We start from the raw sequence: 18,538 nt of genomic DNA, 5'->3' as shown, positions 1-18,538 counted from the left end.
CTGTTTGTGGTTCTGATATGACTTAAACCACATTACAAAATGGAGGAGATCTTATTACTTCTGTGCATGAGCTGATGAGGAATCCTGCTGATAAAATGTCTACATCTACAACTGGAATTTTAGTTGTTTAATTGATGACAATCTGCATGCCAGCCCCCTTAAATAATTGGAGGACTACTTGTAGATGAGGCAGGTGCTGTCAGGTGTGTGGAAGGTCCTGAATATCCAGACATGAGGTAACAATTTTCTTAGTGTGTTGAGAGAGATATAGGATTGATAAGTAGGACTTAAATTCATTTTTGATGGTTGAGATGGATGTTATAGAGGAGCTCACTAAATTAGTGCAGCACAAGATACTTCATTGCACACATTGGTTCACCTTAATAGAATTACAAAACCACATGGTTATAGCCCATTAGTAGTTACCCTGAGAGGATGCTGCTGGATCTTCTACCTGAACCACTGCAGTCCTTGTGGTGATGGTATCCTTCAAAATGGTATTAGGTAGGAAATTCCAAGATTTTGATCCCGTAACAATAGTGATGTGTCCAAGTCAGGATGGTGTATGATTTGGAGGAGAAATTGGAGGTGATGTTCCCATGATATGGCTGATCTTTTCCTTCTTGGTGGTGGAGATCGTGGGCCTGGGAGATACTACTAATGCAAGCTCTGTGAGTTGCTGCAGTGCAGCCTGTAGGTAGTGCATACTACAGCCAATGTGTGCCAGTGGTGGAGAGGATGGTTATTGAGTCCAGCGGCAGAGGTGCTGATCAAGTAATCTGTTTTGTCTTGGATGGTATCAAGCATCTTGAATGTTGTTGCAGCAACAGAGTACTAGCTTCTGCCTTGCTCTTGTAGCCATGGTATTGATGTGGCTAGTCCAGTTAAGCCCCTGATCAGTAGTAACCCCCAAGTGTTAATGTGGGGAAATTACATTAATGGTGTTGTTGAATATCAGGGGGAGATAACTGGGCTTTCTCTTTTGGGGATTATCATTGCCTGGCACATAAATGTTACCTGCGATTTATCAGCTAAAGCCTGGATATTACCCAAGTCCTGCTGTAGCTCGGTATGGGCTGCTTCATTATCAAAAGAGCTGTGGAATCATCAGCAAAAAGCCCCACTCCTGACCTTATGATGGAGGAAAGGTCATCAACAAAGCAGTTGAAGATGGCAGGGCTGAGGACATTGCATTGAGGAACTCCTGTAGCGATGTCCTAGAGCTGCAATAATCGGCCTCCGACTACGATGGGCCCGATGTTAGCAGGGCTGCGGGTTCTCGGCAGGGGGGCTATCGGGCGCGTGGGTAAAGTGCCTCACTCAACCTGCCACTACCTGTGCTGCAGCCACAGGGCATGCATCACATATGTGCAGTAGGCAGTGTAAGGCAAACGTGTCATGAGCATGAAGGGGATGCACAAGGGTGTTTGAGGGTTTGTCAGGGTGTTACTTATATTGAATTTCTGAACAACTCACATTACATATTATATTGGCACCACTACTGCCATGTCTTCGCGAATCCTGTCTGGTTTGTGCAATAATGCCCGCTCCTGAGGATCACTATGAAGAGCCACAACTGATGACACCCATTGTGTCACTGCAGAGTGGGTGTAGGTGTATTTGCAGGGCTCTTCTGCGCAGACGACTGGGAGACATCGGCGATGTCCCCGGTTGCACTCTGGAAGGATGCGGAGGAGAAGTTGTTGAGGGCAGTGGTGACTTTGACAGCGACAGGTAAGAAGATGGTGCTCGGGCCAGCCAGGAGCAGCTCGGCATGAAAGAGGCTGCAGATGTCCACGACTACATGTCGAGTGACTCTGAGCCTCCGTGTGCACTGCTGCTCAGAGAGGTCCAGGAAGCTGAGCCTCGGTCTGTGGACCCTGTGGCGAGGGTAGTGCCCTCTGCGACGCATCTCTCTCTGCGGTAGCCCTCCCTCCTGCTGTGCAGGTGGATGTGTCATAGCACTCTGTTGTGGAGCTCCATGTGTCAGAGGTGGACGGCGTGGATGGTGAGGCTGGTGAGGCTGGTAATGCTGTTCGCCCTCCGAGGGGGTCATGACTGCAGCTACGGCGGCCCCCATCCCCAAGATGTACATCCGAGGGGGTCCGCAAGGTAGGTACATGTCTCCGGACCCCGGGGTAAGTGTGCAAGTTGGTGACTTCGACTGTCAGGAGGAGGGTGGTGGAGGCCAAACTTTGTCCCAAGTGACAGAGTGGCCTCCTGCAATGGGTGAGGGTCTCCCCCACCCCCACCCCACCTGTCAAATGGACCTTTGCAGCTGCCACAGGCTGACAGCTGCAACACGTCCATTTGACCTGGGAGTGTTTCCCCCAGTGTGGGAAACAGTCCCACTTTGTTCTAAAATCCCACATAATCCCTTAATCAGGTCAGTTAATGACCTGAAATACCTAAATAAATACTGTCAAGTGGCATCCCGCTGGCTTTAATTGCCTGCGGGATTCCCACCAGTGGGGGCTGCGCACGCACACCGGCGCGTCCGTGGGGAACCCGGAGGTGGGCGGGATCGAGACGGGATCCAGTCCCGCTCCGGGATTCCCCGATTTTCGGGGCCCCCCCGCCGAGAACGCACCCGATAGCGGGTGGTAAAATTACCCCCTATAACCAGATTCCTGTATGTCAGGCATGACTCCAACTTCTGAAGGGTTGACTCCCATTGACTTCAGTTTTGACTCCAAGGTGTCATACTCAGTCAAATGCTGCTTTGATGTTGAGGGCCACGCTGTCTCCTTTGGCATTCAGCCCTTGTGTCCATGTTCGGTTCAAGGCTGTTTAATCAATGAGTACTACCCTCGCCTGAAAAAGGAATCAGAGAACTGCCTGCAGATGAGGCACATAGGGCCCGATTTTACCAGGGGTGCGGGTTGGCAGCGGGTGGTCGGGCGGGCTCGAGGAAAACGCGCCGGCCAAATTGAGTGCGTTGCGCACGCGATCGCGGGATGATTGATGTGATTAGCCGGCAGTTACGGGTTCCGCGCTTTTCAGCTGCGTGCCGGCGGCCTGCGCATGTGCATTGACGTCTGAGCGATGGTTGCGCTCTATTTAAAGGGGCAGTCCACCAAAGCCCCTCCAGCCACAAACTACACTCCATCAAGGATGGAGGAGCACAGGGGTAAGGCTGCTCCCCGTTTCACGGACCACGCCCTCCAGGTGCTGCTGGACGGGGTCCGCATGAGGAGGGAGACGCTGTTCCCCACGGATGGAAGGAGGTGCCCTGCCAGCGCCACCAAGAGGGCATGGGAGGAGGTGGCCGCGGAGGTCACAAGCAGGGGAAACACCACCCGCACTTGGATTCAGTGCCGCAAGAGATTCAATGACCTCACCAGGTCCGGAAAAGTGAGTACACTAACGCATTCTGCATCACTCCGTCTTCCACATCACCTCAAACACCTCACAACCCCATCTCCACTGACAGTACTGCGCTCCCGCACCAATCCTCACAGCCACCCAACTATCATCCTCACAGTGCCTGCACGTACCCACCGTCCCTGTCCCCACTCGACCACTACCACACACCCCAATGCCCATACAATGGGATGGCCATGTGGCACACGCATCCTCCCATCCATCTGGCACACGTTCAACCCAATCACACCAATGCTTGAAGCGTCTCACATTGTAATCATCACTCAATAACGTTTTTGTGTTTTGCCCTCACAGGAGAAGAGGGCCAGGAACGCACGCGATAGGGCATGCACCGGAGGGGGCCCGCCACACGAGATGGCCCTGACAGACGCCGAGGTCGAGGCACTGGAGATCAGCCGCACGCTGCATTGCCTGTCGATGGCGGATGGCGAGTCTGGTTCTGGCGAAACGGCCGGTAAGGGAAAGCTGGCACTCATCACTCATGATCGTGAATGATCGTAGCATCACATGGCATATGCCGCACCGCCACATTTGGTCACATGCCTGATATTTCCCTCTGTTCTCTTCCAGGACCGTCTGCGATCGACGTCTCGGTTGAGGGCGATTCCTCAGAGGACATGCCCGTCTCTGAGGGTGCATCGTCACACATGAGCCTTGCATCCACCAGCGCAGATACACACACCTCGGTGGGTCCCCCCCCTCAGCTAGTTGGGATTGCACATGGTGAGTCACCGCGCACACATGAGCATGAGCAGACCCTGGTGGCAGGGTCAGCCGCGGAGGGTCCGCGTCGGTGGGAGCACTCTTCTCCAGGCTTTGCTCAGCCGGACCCAGATGCTGAACCCAGGGGGCCACCTGTCAAAAGGAGAGTCGTCGAGGGGCACCAGAACATTGCTGAGGTACTGGGAGAGGTGCCACGCGCACTCTCCACAATCGCACGGAGGATGGAGGAGTCCAACTCCTGCATGAGGGGAATGGTGGCACAGGTGCAGGAGGGTATCGCCGAGATAGTGTCGCAGGGACGTGAAGGCATCTCTGAGATAGTGTCGCGGGTAGGTGTGGGAACGTCTGCGGTGGAGGACAGGCTAGCCTCCCTCGAGCGTCACGCACAGCTCACCAATGAGTCCATCCAGGCCCTCACAACGGCTGTTCGGATTCAGGGTGAACAACATTCTGCCGCCATCAACAGGTTGACAGATACATTGGAGGTGGCCTTGCAAGGTCTCACCCACGTCATCCAAACTGCCATCCAGCAGGGTGGAAGGGGTGATGTGGGCCTTGGCCATGAGAGGGAAGATGGTGAACGGGGAAATGGAAGTGTGGACGCTACTCAAGGCGCCCCCAAGTCTCACCCGTTGCCCCCCTCTCAACCAGTGCCCGCAATAGTCCATCCTCTCCAGGTGGCCGAGTCTGCCCCTGCACAGGTGCAGGAGGAGCAGTCTGTGGAGGTGCCCTCACGGGCACCGAAACCCAGGGGGCGTCGGCCCAAAGCATCTACCCGGTCAGGGCACGAACAGGAGCAACCTGCCACCACCTCTGCTGGAGCCACAGGGGTAGCACCACGTAGGGGGTCCCGAAAACGAACGCCTAAAGTTCCGTGAGCACACAGGGATTGCAACAGGGTGTTTGTCGTTTTTTTTTAATTTTCTACTCTTTGAATGTCACCACAAAATAAACTCACTTTTTCTCACCAATGCTGCCACCTCTTGTCCATAATTCTGCGGCTTGTGCAATATGTCCCTTCCCTGCGCCTCATCATGACGACGACCACCCCGTCCCACCCATTGAGCATAATCCAGTGGGTGCAGGTGTACAGGCACCACTCTTCTGTGGAGGGAGCCTGTATGGACCCTCGTCTGTGCACGTTATGACATGTGAACGCCTCACACAGTGTGATGTTAGGAGAACCGTTGGCATATGAGTGCCTCCCTGGCCTGACGAGCACGCAGGTGAGCCGGTGTTCGGCGCATGGGTCGTTCCTCCTCCTCTCCCTCTTCCTCCTCCTCCTCTTCCTCCTCCACCTCCTCCTCATTGTCGTCCTCAATGTGGGTGGCGGGTGTGCATGGGGCCTCCTCCAGCGGCACCCCTCTCTGTAGTGCCATGTTATGCAGGGCACAGCAGACAACTATAATTCGTCCCACTCTGAATGGCGTGTATTGGAGCGCTCCCCCGGAACGATCAAGGCACCTGAAGCGCATCTTGAGCAGCCCTATAGCCTGCTCAATTGTAGACCTGGTAGCAATGTGGCTGTCATTATACCGACGCTGTGGCTCGGTAATGGGGTTCCTCAGAGGTGTCATAAGCCACGTGTGCAGGGGATATCCCTTGTCGCCGAGGAGCCAGCCGTTGCCGGCGTTGGGTGCGTGGAAGAGGGGCGGGACGGTGGACTCCCTGAGGACGAAGGCATCGTGGCAGCTGCCAGGGTATCTGGCGCACACGTGTAGGAATCTCTGGCGGTGGTCACAAATGAGCTGGGCGTTCATGGAGTGATACCCTTTCCTGTTGATAAACAGCCCTGGCTCATGTGGAGGTGCCCGTATTGCGATGTGGGTGCAGTCGATTACACCCTGCACCCGTGGGAAGCCAGCCACAGCATGGAATCCAACCGCCCTCTCCGTCTGGCTGCGCTCATCCATGGCGAAGTTGATGTAGGTCGAGGCCCTGCGGAACAACCCATCGGTGACCTGCCTTATGCACTTGTGTGCAGACGACTGACAGACCCCGGTGATGTCCCCCGTGGCACCCTGGAAGGATCCGGAGGCGAAGAAGTTGAGGGCAGTGGTGACTTTGACGGCGACGGGTAAGAAGATGCTGCTTGGTCCATCCGGGAGCAGCTCGTCATTGAGGAGGCTGCAGATGTCGGCGACTACCTGGCGAGTGACTCTGAGCCTCCGTATGCACTGCTGCTCAGAGAGGTCCATGAAGCTGAGCCTCGGTCTGTAGACCCTGTGCGGAGGGTAGTGCCTCCTGCGACGCATCTCTCTCTGCGGATGCCCTCCATCCTGCTGTGCAGGTGGATGTGCCGCAGCACCGTGTTGTGGGGATGCATGTCTCTGAGGCGGACGGCGTGGACTGCGAGGCTGCTGAGGCTGGTCATGCTGTTCGTCCTCCGAGGATGTCAACGCAGCACCCATCTGGCAGGTTTAGGTTTGCGGGGTTGTGCACGCTAGAAAAGTGTGTCCTCGCACAGGGGTTGGACTTCCACGCCGGTGAATCTTCTTGCTTGGAGGAGGGTGGTGGAGGGCAGGCGTTGCCCAATGTTACGGAGTGTCCTCCTGCGTTGGTGAAGGCTCCCCCCCCCCCACCTGTGGAATGCACCTTGGCAGCTGCCACAGGCTGCTGGCTGCAACACGTCCGTTGAGAGTGTGAGTGTTTCCCCCAGTATGGGAAACAGTCTCATTTCACTGTAAAATCCGACACCTGTTAAATAAACAGCTCAATCAGGTCATTTAATGACCTGAAATACCAAGATAAATACACTCAAGTGGAACCCCGCTGGCTTTAATTGCCTGCGGGATTCCCACCAGCGGGGCCAACGCACGCACCCCCGCACGTCAGCGCGCAACCAGGAAGTGGGCGGGATCGAGGCGCGATCCGGTCCCGCTCCTCGAAACTGGGATTTTAGAGGCCCCCCCGCCGAGAACGCACCCGGAACCGGGTGCTAAAATCGGGCCCATAATGTCAGGTATGTTGAGGGTCCTGAAAATTCAAATAACAGTTTTCTTGGTGTGCTTTGAGTGATATGGGAATTTGAAGTAGGGCTTTAATTCATTATTGAGCTGTTCAGAGATCCAGAGAAGGAAGTAGCTTCCTATACATTATCAACAGACCTAGAAGATATTGCTGGAGGCAAAAGAACACAGAAGAGTCTAGACATTGCCGCAATAACAAGCAATCAGACAGAGAGAGAGAATAACAGAAAGAAAGGTACAGGAAGTGTAATAGAGAAAGTCAAAGAATAAGAAAGATGCAAAGAGTAAATTACAAAATCCTGGAACTCACTTCCTAACAGCACTGTGAGAGAACCGTCACCACACGGACTGCAGCGGTTCAAGAAGGCGGCTCACCACCACCTTCTCAAGGGCAATTAGGGATGGGCAATAAATGCCAGCCTCACCAGCGATGCCCACATCCCATGAATGAATAAAATAAAAACATAGGTAAAGGAAAAGAATAACAGAGAAAGGAAGAGAGTAACGGAGAGGGGCAAAGAGAGTGAGAGTGACTCAGAAAGAGAAACACAGGCACAGACAGAATGGATAGGAATAATAGAGATGGGGCAAGTGCTGAAGCTCTCGTCACTGGAGGAAACAACACTTCTCACTCATACATGAGCGAGTTACAAAATAGATTCCATAAGGGTAGGGTCCAGACCTCTAAGGTCAATGAATGAAGTAAGTTGGCTGTATCTAAATATAATTAAGAGCCCTCCTTTATGTTATGTTGTGGACTAAATAAACAAATCTATAAATATGATACGGAAATGAAATAGATTGCATAATTTTGCATGGAAATTTATGAATTTCCCATGCACACCCCAGAGTCCTTTAGAATAATAGCACACTCCTTTGCTTGTTGACTATCATAGTTCAGTATGCTAAGAGATCCAGGTGACTCCCAATCTTCGAGCTGGTCCTGACTTAAAATCATTGATTAGATGTTTAGTAGTATTGGAAATAGAGCACAGGGGTTAAAAGTGGGAGAATGCTGGGATTTCTCCCCAACACAATGGCTCATTCAGATATTAATAGCGCATTCTGAGACATTATGAATGGAAGGTGAAAGAAAGAAGAAAGAACTTGCATTCATATAGTGCCTTTCAAGTCCTCAGGACATCACAAAGCGCGGACATATGGCAGATGAAATTTAACAGAGGTACAAAGTGACACCTTTTGGTTGGAAGAATGAGGAGAGACAATATAAACTAAAGGGTACAATTCTAAAGGGGGTGCAGGAACAGAGAGATCTGGGGGTATATGTGCATAGGTTGTTGAAGGTGGCAGGGCAGTTTGAGAAAGTGGTTAAAAAAGCATACGGGATCCTGGGCTTTATAAATAAAAGGCACAGAGTACAAAAGCAAGGAGGTTATGATGAAACACTGGTTTGTCCACAACTGGAGTATTGTTTCCAATTCTGGGCACCACACTTTAGGAAGGATGTAAAGGCCTTAGAGAGGGTACAGAAAAGATTTACTAGAATGGTTCCAGGGTTGAGGGACTTCAGTTATGTGGATAGACTGGAAAAGCTGGGGTTGTTCTCCTTACAGCAGAGAAGGTTAAGAGGAGATTTGATAGAGGTGTTCAAAATCATGAGGGGTCTAGACAGTAGAGAGAGAAAAACTCTTTCCATTGGCGGAAGGGTCAAGAACCAGAGGACACAGATTTAAGGTGATTGGTAAAAGAACCAAAGGCGACATGAGGAATAACTTTTTTACACAGCAAATGGTTATGATCTGGAATGCACTGCCTGAGGGGGTGGTGGAGGCAGATTCAATTATGGCTTTCAAAAGGGAATTGGATAAATACTTGAAGGGAAAAAATCTGCAGGGTCACAGGGAAAGGGCGGGGGAGTAGGACTAATTGGATTGCTCTTGCAGCGAACCGGCACAGGCTCGATGGGCCGAATGGCCTCCTTCTGTGTTATGACCATTCTATGATTCTCAGCCAATTAAGTACTTTTGAAATGTGGTCACTGTTGTAATGCAGGAAATGCGGCAGACAATTTGCGCACAAGAGATAATGGGCCTGATTTTAGCAGGCCTGAGGGTTTCCGGCGGGTTGGGTTTCGGGTGCGCGGCCTCCGCGCCCGGTGAAATTAGTGGGTTGCCCGCGCGATCGTAGCAGGCAATGCACTAATTGGAATCACTTACCTGCTCCTCCGGGCTCCGCGCTGCTGGTCTGCGCGTCGGGCGGGCTGCGCATGCGCAGTACGATCTGTCAGCTGGAGGCTCTCTACTTAAAGGGGCAGTCCTCCACTGACAGATGCTGCAACCAATGGAACAAATTACAGCATGGAGCAGCCCAGGGGGAAGGCTGCTCCCAGTTTAATGATGCCTCACCCCAGGTATCATCAGATGGGGTGAGGAGGAGGGGGAGGACAGAGATCTTCCACCCGGCGGGCGGGAGGAAGCGGCCTGCCTCTGCCACCAAGAAGGCCTGGCTCGAGGTGGCAGAGGGGGTCACCTGCACCACCAACATATCGTCCACCTGCATACAGTGCAGGAGGCGCTCCAATGACCTCAGTAGGTCAGCCACAATGAGAACACGTAGTCTTTCCCCTACACTCCGTCTGCCACAACACTGCCCCCACCCCACATCTCCTTCGGCACCGCCAACACTACTCTGTCACATCACCCCTCATACCCACTCAAACCCCATCCTCACCTTACCTGCACCTACTCACCTCGCCAGTACTCACCCGCCACTAACACGCAACCCAATCCTCATACAATCTCATGGCTCTATCCCATACTCACCCTCTCGTGCATCTGTCTCACGGCCAGCCTCACTCAACCTGCCACCACCTGTGCTGCAGCCACAGGGCATGCATCGCATATGTGCAGTAGGCAGCGTAAGGCAAACGTGTCGGGAGCATGAAGGGGATGCACAAGGGTGTCTGAGGGTTTGCCATGGGTGCTACCTATATTGAATTTCAAAGCAACAAACATCACACATTATATTGGCACCACCACTGCCATGTCTCCGCGAATCCTGTCTGTTGTGTCCAATAATGCCCGCTCCTGGGTATCATTATGAGGACCCACCACTGATGCCACCCATTGTGTTACTGCAGAGCAGGTGCAGGTGTATTTGCAGGGCTCTTCCGCGCAGACGACTGAGAGACATCGGCGGTGGACCCGGCTGCACCCTGGAAGGATGCGGAGGAGAAGTTGTGGAGGGCAGTGGTGACTTTGGCAGCGACAGGTAAGCAGATGGTGCTGGGGCCAGCCAGGAGCAGCTCGGCATGAAAGAGCCTGCAGATCTCCACGACTACATGTCGAGTGAATCTGCGCCTCCGTGTGCACTGCTGCTCAGAGAGGTCCGGAGAGCTGCGCCTCGGTCTGTGGACCCTGTGCGGAGGGTAGTGCCCTCTGCGACGCGTCTCTCCCTGCGGTAGCCCTCCCTCCTGCTGTACAGGTGGATGTGTCACAGCACTCTGTTGTGGAGCTCCACGTGTCTGAGGTGGACGACGTGGACTGCGAGGCTGCTGGGGCTGGTCATGCTGTTCGTCCTCCGAGGATGTCAACGCACCACCCATCTGGCAGGTGTTGGTCTGAGGGGTTGTGCAGGGTAGGTAGGTGGTTCCTCGCACTGGGGCTGCGGTTTCACGTTCGTCTGTCCTCTGGCTTGGCGGGGGGTGGTGGAGGGCAGGGGTTGCCCTACGTGACGCGGTGGCCTCCTGCGTGGGTGAGGGCTCTCCCACCCGCTGTGGAGTGCACCTTGGCAGCTGCCACAGGCTGCTGGCTGGAACACGACCGGTTGAAGGGAGACTGTTTCCCCCAGTGTGTGAAACTCACTGCCTTGAAGCTAAAATCCCACACTTCCTGTTTTGACAGCTGCTTCAGCTCATTTAATGACCTCAACAAGCAAGGTAAGTACACTCAAGTGGAACCCCGCTGGCTTTAATTGCCTGCGGGATTCCCACCAGCGGGGCCTGCGCACGCAGCCCCGCACGTCAGCGCGGCACCCGGAAGTGGCCGGGATCTCGGCGCGATCCGGTCACGTGACTGGATATCGGGATTTTCGGGGCCCCCCCGCTGGAAACCCGCAGGAAACCCGACGCTAAAATCGAGCCCAATGACTAGATAATCTGTTTTAATGATGTTGGTTTAGGGGTAAATATTGGCCAGGACACCGGGAAGAACTCTCCTGCTCTTCTTCGAAATAGTGCCATGGAATCTTTTACATCCACCTGAGAGGGTAGATGGGGCCTCGGTTTATCAGTTGAAGGTATGCACATCAATTCTTTTAAAAAGAAATGTTGTTGTGTCGGGTTCTTCCAGGGAAATTTGCGCATAAGCAACGTATGCTGTTTTATGCCAGAAGCTTGCTATGTGCCAATTTCCTTGATGATTTGTGCCACTCCCAAGTTACCTCCATGTCAGCCCCCCATGCAATAGACCAGAGCATGTAAGTTTCCTGCATTTATGCCCATTCTGAACAGGTATAAATATTTGCCTAAATTTTAGGTGCAGTAGGACCCAAACTCAGTATTTCTGCTGTTTTAAGTCATTTTTTTAGCAATTTTTTTTGGAATTCTCCTTACCGAGTCCTGGATAGTATTTTCTATATCTTTGAATGCTATTTTTTATGGCATCAGAATTTGTTGCAATAAGAGTAAGGCATCCAAAATTGCATGTTCTTAAACATGGTGTGTCTAATGTGCATTAATGGTGGTCAGATGGCTTCATTCTTTAATTTTCATACTTGAAGAAGGAATATGGCATGTGTTTCGCACTTTCCTTGGGCTCAATTGTTTATGCTGATTTCTGCTTGTTTTACAACATTTTATTGCGTTTCAGCATATGCTAATGAGGTTCTCAGGATATTTTGGCATAAATTGCTGTCGGCAAGATCAGTGTAGAGAGTAGCATAAATTTTGTCATTCTGGTGTTCTTTTTAAAAGAATTGAGAAGAGGATTATTCAAGGTTATGGGAAGCAGGGAGGAGAGTGGGATTGGATTGAGTGGATCATATGAAGAAAAACACCAGCAAAGACTTGCTGGGCCAAATAGCCTGTTACTGCGCTGTAAATTTCTATGATTTTACATGGATCTCAGCTAATCACAGACAGCACGGAAGGCAATCATGGAGAACTCCATGCTTGGTTCCAACTGTCTCACTGTTCCACTGTGGTAAATGATGCTTCATGTAAGTAAGGCTGTTATCATTGGGACATCTAAATTCAAATAACATAACAAAATCATGGGTGAGCCAAAAGCCTCCCTTCCATCTACATTTATAATTGGGGCTTAGTTTTATGTTCAACAAGTTTGTAAATTGTTGGCATCAAAAGAACATTCTAAATTTTGCATAGACACAGGACTGGAATTTCCTCAATCCGAATTACACCAGAATGCCGAAATTTGCGCTGCTATCTACGCTGATCTTGCCGACAGCAATTTACGCCGAAATAGCCTGAGAACCTCATTAGCATATGCTGGAACACAAAAAAACATCGTAAAACAAGTAGAAATCAGCATAAACAATTGAGCCCAAGGAAAGTGCGAAACACATGTCATGTTCCTTCTTTTGATATGATAATTATAGAATGAAGCTATCTGACCACCATTAATGCACATTAGGCACACCATGTTTAAGAACATGCAATTTTGGAAGCCTTACTCTTTTTATCGTAACAAATTCTGATGCCATAAAAAATAGCATTCAAAGATATACAAAATACAATGCAGGTCTCAGTAAGGAGAATTACAAAAACAATTGCTAAAAAAGTGACTTAAAACAGCAGAAATAGTGAGTTTGGGTCCTACTGCGCCTAAAATTTTAGGCAAATATTTATACCTGTTCAGAATGGGCGTAAATGCAGGAAACTTATGTGCTCTGGTCTATTGCATGGGGGTCTGACATGGAGGTAACTTGAGAGTGGCACAAATCATCAAGGAAATTCGCTCATAGCAAGCTTCTGGCGTAAAACAGCGTAAGTTGCTTATTCGCAAATTTCCCTGGAAGAACCAGACAACGAAAATTACGAGGGAATTCCAAGCCAATGTGCCCTAACTTCCAACTTGGATGAAGCATTCCCATATTTGATATTTGTATCACTTTATACAATGAATCATGATTACAATAGGATAAGACAGGGAAGAGAAAGCTATTAAGTCTTTGAGAAATTTAGGTGAAGGCCCAAGGGTCGTAGTAAAGGACGCTGCCCATGTTGAAAAGAGTAGGAGAGAAAATGAGGTGAAACAAGTAGTAATTGGATGATTAAAAACCTATCAATTGTAGGAGGAAAGGAAGGCCAAAGACGACAGAAAGGCCAATTTTCATATCTGGCATACATTCCGTGGGCTGTGGGGGGAATGATCACCCACCCCCCCACTCGGTGACATCAGCAGGAGGCCCAGTCAGTTTTCGTGGTTGGGACTCATTTAAATAGAACAGGGGAGCTGCTGACATTAATCGTGCTTACTTTGGCAGCTCACCATTTGGGAGGGTGGGAAATCCAATGGGCATTGACTGATGTGGGCCTGCAGCAGCACCTTAAATGGGAGGGCTGAAAGCCAACCGTGCTCCTCTGCTCAGGCCTCCAGTTAAAATAGCAGATCGGTTTCCAATGGCATCATTGGAGCCTAATGTGCATGTTTAAAGAGGACCCTATCGGCTTATGACAGGTGTCCTGCCACCTGCAATTTAAAATTGCAGGTGGTCAGATTGGGGCAGGAAAGGAGTGGGTAAGTCCACCACATTATAACTGCCCTTTCCACCTGGTTTCTGGCAAGCGAGGGATGTTAAAATCGGGGCCTTAATTCTTGGCACAGAGAACACAGCTTCAAGCTAATTTCTCTAACACTCACCTGACGAAGGAGAAAGCCTCCGAAAGCTTGTGATTTTCAAATAAAACAGTTGGACTATAACCTGGTGTTGTAAGATTCCTTACATTTGTCAACCCCAGTCCATCACCGGCATCTCCACATCATCTCTAACAGTAGTAATTAACTGAACATAAAATGAGTTCTTTAATAAAACCTTTCCTATTAGCGTTCCTAACAAATGTCTGCCTGAAATCAGAATGGGTAGATTTTCAGCTTGTTACCAGTAGTGGGACAAAAATCAGCCCCAATAAGTTTTGAGGTTCTGGGAAAAAAATGGAATTAGAGTCGGACACAATGCAATGAGTCTTGATTTCAACACTAAGGATGCAGGGAGGAAAAGCTTGCAAGGCTGTGTATTTTGAATTTAATCAGCTTGGCTATCTTGCAATGAAGTGATAGAATTAAAGCTGACATGTGGTTATGCATAAATAATGGTGTTATTTATACAGAGACGCATTCTCACATAGAGTACAGAACGCTTCTGTTTATTGGAACCATCCTGGAACCAACAAATTCACCTGATAATCAGAAGGAAGAAATGACAGATTTAACTGTTCAGAGAACACAGATGTTGTTTGAAAGAAATATATGTAATAATTTTCTGCTACATAATAAAAGGGCTTTTAGAAAAGAGCTTATCCTTGACAAAATATGTAATTACCAATAATTGCTTCTGTCCATGTAGAGCATCTGTCAGTTTTTAACAGCTGGAATTTCAAAAGTTAAATAAGATAGAGACTGGTATTAAACCAATATTAAAATATTGGTTAGAACAAAGTGTTAAATATGTGCTGCAATTCACCATATGGCAACTGCTAACCTGCTGATCCTGGCCAGCGTATCAGGGGGATGGACTCTCGGATTGGAAAGGGGAAAACTGGAGGTCCCATCATCCTGGGCCACTTTCACGTACTTCTTAGTAGCTGGTGCAAGCAGGGCATTGGTGTAAGCATAGGAGCTGGCAGAGACACAAGGCCCTGAAATTGCTGCAGATGCACTAATCAGGGTCAATGGTGCATCACTGATGGGTTTGGGGAATGTCCTCGTTGAAGGTGGCAGGACAGGTTTAGAAAGCGATTAAAAAGCATACGAGATCCTGGGCTTTATAAATAAAGGCACAGAGTGCAAAAGCAAGGAGGTTATGATGAACCTTTATAAAACATTGGTTCGGCCACAACTGGAGTATTGTGTCCAATTCTGGGCACCGCACTTTAGGAAGGATGTGAAGGCCTTAAAAGAATTACTAGAATGGTTCCAGGGATGAAGGACTTCAGTTACGTGGATAGATTGGAGAAGCTGGGGTTGTTCTCCTTAGAGCAGAGAAGGTTGAGAGGAGATTTGATAGAGGTATACAAAATCATGAAGGGTCTAGACAGAGTAGATAGAGAGAAACTCTTCCCATTGGCGGAAGGGTCGAGAACCAGAGGACACAGATTTAAGGTGATTGGCAAAAGAACCAAAGGCGACATGAGGAAAAACTTTCTTACGCAGTGAGTGGTTATGATCTGGAATGCGCTGCCTGAAAGCGTGCTGGAGGCAGATTTAATCGTGACTTTCAAAAGGGAATTGGATAAATACTTGAAGGGAAAAAATCTGCAGGGCTGCAGGGAAAGGGCGGAGGAGTGGGACTAACTGGATTGCTCTTGCAGAGAGCCGGCACGAGCTCGATGGGCTGAATGGCCTCCTTCTGTGCTGTAACCATTCTATGATTCTATTCACCTGGGAGAATTTACGCCAGAGTTCTCCCACTCTCGAAGTTACTTTGGCGGTCGAGCTGCGGAAACCCTGGCAAAACGGCTTGTGGTGTTCACACTGTTTTTACAGGGTTACATCGAGTTACATCAAAACGACAGCACAGAAGTAGGCCATTTGGCCCAACTGGTCTATGCCAGCCTTTACGTTCCACACTAGCCCCCTCCCTCCCTACTTCATCTAACCCCATCAGGATATATTCCTTTCTTCCTCATGTGCTTATCTAGCTTCCCCTTAAATGCATCTATGCTATTTGTCTCAACTACTCCTTGTGGTAGCGTGTTCCACATTCTTACCACTCTTTGGATAAAGCTTCCCCTGAATTCCCTATTGGATTTATTAGCGACTATTTTATATTTATGACCTCTAGTTTTGGACTCCCCCACAAGTGGAAACATTTTCTCTATGCCTAGCCTGTCAAATCCTATCATTATCTTGAAGAACTCTATCAGGTCACCCCTCAGCTTTCTCTTTTGTAGAGAAAAAAGCCCCAGCCTGTTCAGCCTTTTCTAATAAGTATATCCATTCAATTCTGATATTATCCTTGTGAATCTTTTTTGCACCCTCTCAATGCTTCTATACCCTTTCTATAATATGAAGACTGCAACTGTGCACAATACTCCAAGTGTGGTCTAACCAAGGTTCTATACAAGTTGAACATAACTTTTGCTTTTCAATTCTATCCCTCTAGAAATGAACCCTAGTGCTTGATTTGCCTTTATGGCCTTATTAGCCTGCAGTGCTACTTTTAGTGATTTGTGTATCTGTACCCCTAGATCCCTTTAGTCCTCTATCCTGTTTAGATTCTTATTATCCAAGCAGTATGTGGCCTCTTTATTCTTCCTACCAAAATGCACCACCTCACATTTATATTGAAATTTATTTGCCAATTACATGCCCATTCTGCAAGTTTATTAATGTCCTCTTGCATTTTGATGCATTCTTCCTCTGTATTAATTTTGTCTCATCCGCAAACTTTTAAATTGTACTTCCTAATCCCGAATCCAAATCGTTAATGTAAATTGTGAACAGTGGTCCCAGCACCGATCCCTGTGGAACACCACTTCCCACCTTTTGCCAGTCTGCGTAGCTACCCTTAACCCCTACTTTTTTTGCCAACTTGCTATCCATTCTGCTACCTGTTCCCTGACTCCACATGCTCTGACCTTAGCCATGAGTCTACAATGTGGTACCTTATCAAAGGCCTTTTGAAACTCCAAATATATTACATCTACTACATTGCCCTTGTCTACTCTTTCAGTTGCTTATTCAAAGAATTCAATAACGTTGGTCAAACACGACTTTCCCTTCTGAAATCCGTGCTGACTATTCTTTATTATATTTCCATGGGTCTTCCACTGTTTAAGTTGTGTGAGCTTCTGCCTACACTTATTTAGCAGCTGAGCAGCAGTCATTTAAACAGTTGTACTTTTTTGGGACCATTAAGTACTGTAAAATTGAATGCAAGTAGAGGCTTCCCACCCTTGAATAGCCTCCTCCTTCAACGCTGGAGCTACTGATACCGAAAGTGTGGGAACAGCGGGGCTGTTCTGTATGGGATAGAAGGGCAGCCTCCTCGAAAAGACTCATTCGGTGCTGCCGAGCTCAACCCAGAAGATGTAAATGCAGATCAGAATGAAGATGGCTGACCTGAAGAAGCTGAAGTAAAATTACAGAACAGATTACTGCACTTAGTTTCTGCCCCGAGTTAACAAATTTTGACATTCTGTCCCCTACTTCAAAGCATTTTTATAGATAATATATTAAAAACAGTGGGGGTAATTTTAACCTAAACCACCCGGAGGGAACCTGACAGATATAACTTTCCATAACTTTCAATAGAAAATAAAATCAGGCAGAATATAAAACGGGTGACCAATCCATCCCATCAGTTTCACGCTGGGCGGATTAGGTTAAAATGACCCCAATGCTATGGCCGCAAAGCGTGCACACAGAAAATCCTCCCTTCCCCCTTCACCCTGAGTATGATTTAGCCCCAGCACTAGGATTTTGGCCTCTCCCCCGCCCCCGCCCCCCCTCCCCCTCTCCATCTCCCACATAGAGCAAGTTTATGTCACTACTCCCCACTTCATGCAGCAAGCTTTTGGCCTATCAACTTCTTCTCCCACTCCATGAGCAAGATTTATATCCTCATCCTTCTGTTGCTGAGCAACATTCCCATCTGCAATCCCACCCCCTCCCCCCAAACCCCATGCAAGTTCTTGGCCCTCAGCCTCACCCCACAGATCAGGGTACATCTTGATAGTGAATTGGCAGCCTGCTTTACATCTCTCCCGATATTTATTTCCATTAAAGTCAATGGAAATAAATCAATCACAGGAGAGATGTAAAACGGGCTGCCAACTCACTGTCACACATTTTACACTATCATGCAGAGTCAATATACAAGCGAGCAGCTAGAGGTTCAAATAACAGAACTGAGACACGGTTTCACAGATCTCATTGCTGCACTTTAAGACTGCTCCCATGCAGAGCATTGAATATGCTGGGGAATGAGCAACTACAGGGGCATGGCTGGAGTCGACAACTGTGAAACTGCTGTCTCTCATGTGCAAATGATTGTATATGCACCTGAAAGAGGGCAGGAGCAGCTTGCAGTTTCCAGCACTTGAGTGCCGAGGGAGGAATGAAGAGGAATTCTCCTGTGTCACTTAACTGCAGCTTTAGTGGTCTCGTGGGCTCTGGAATGCAGGGCCAATATCATACAAAGGCATCAGTTTCTCTCTTCTACCAAATTTGGCAATCCGTCGGGCGCTCTATGATTCATTACTGAGCAGACAATTGATACCTTGAAAAAGTGCTTTAGATGTTTGGACAGATCAGGGAGTG

The sequence above is a fragment of the Heptranchias perlo genome, chromosome 3 (assembly GCF_035084215.1).
Source record: "Heptranchias perlo isolate sHepPer1 chromosome 3, sHepPer1.hap1, whole genome shotgun sequence".
NCBI lineage: Eukaryota > Metazoa > Chordata > Chondrichthyes > Hexanchiformes > Hexanchidae > Heptranchias > Heptranchias perlo.
This window is presented reverse-complemented; position numbering follows the sequence as displayed.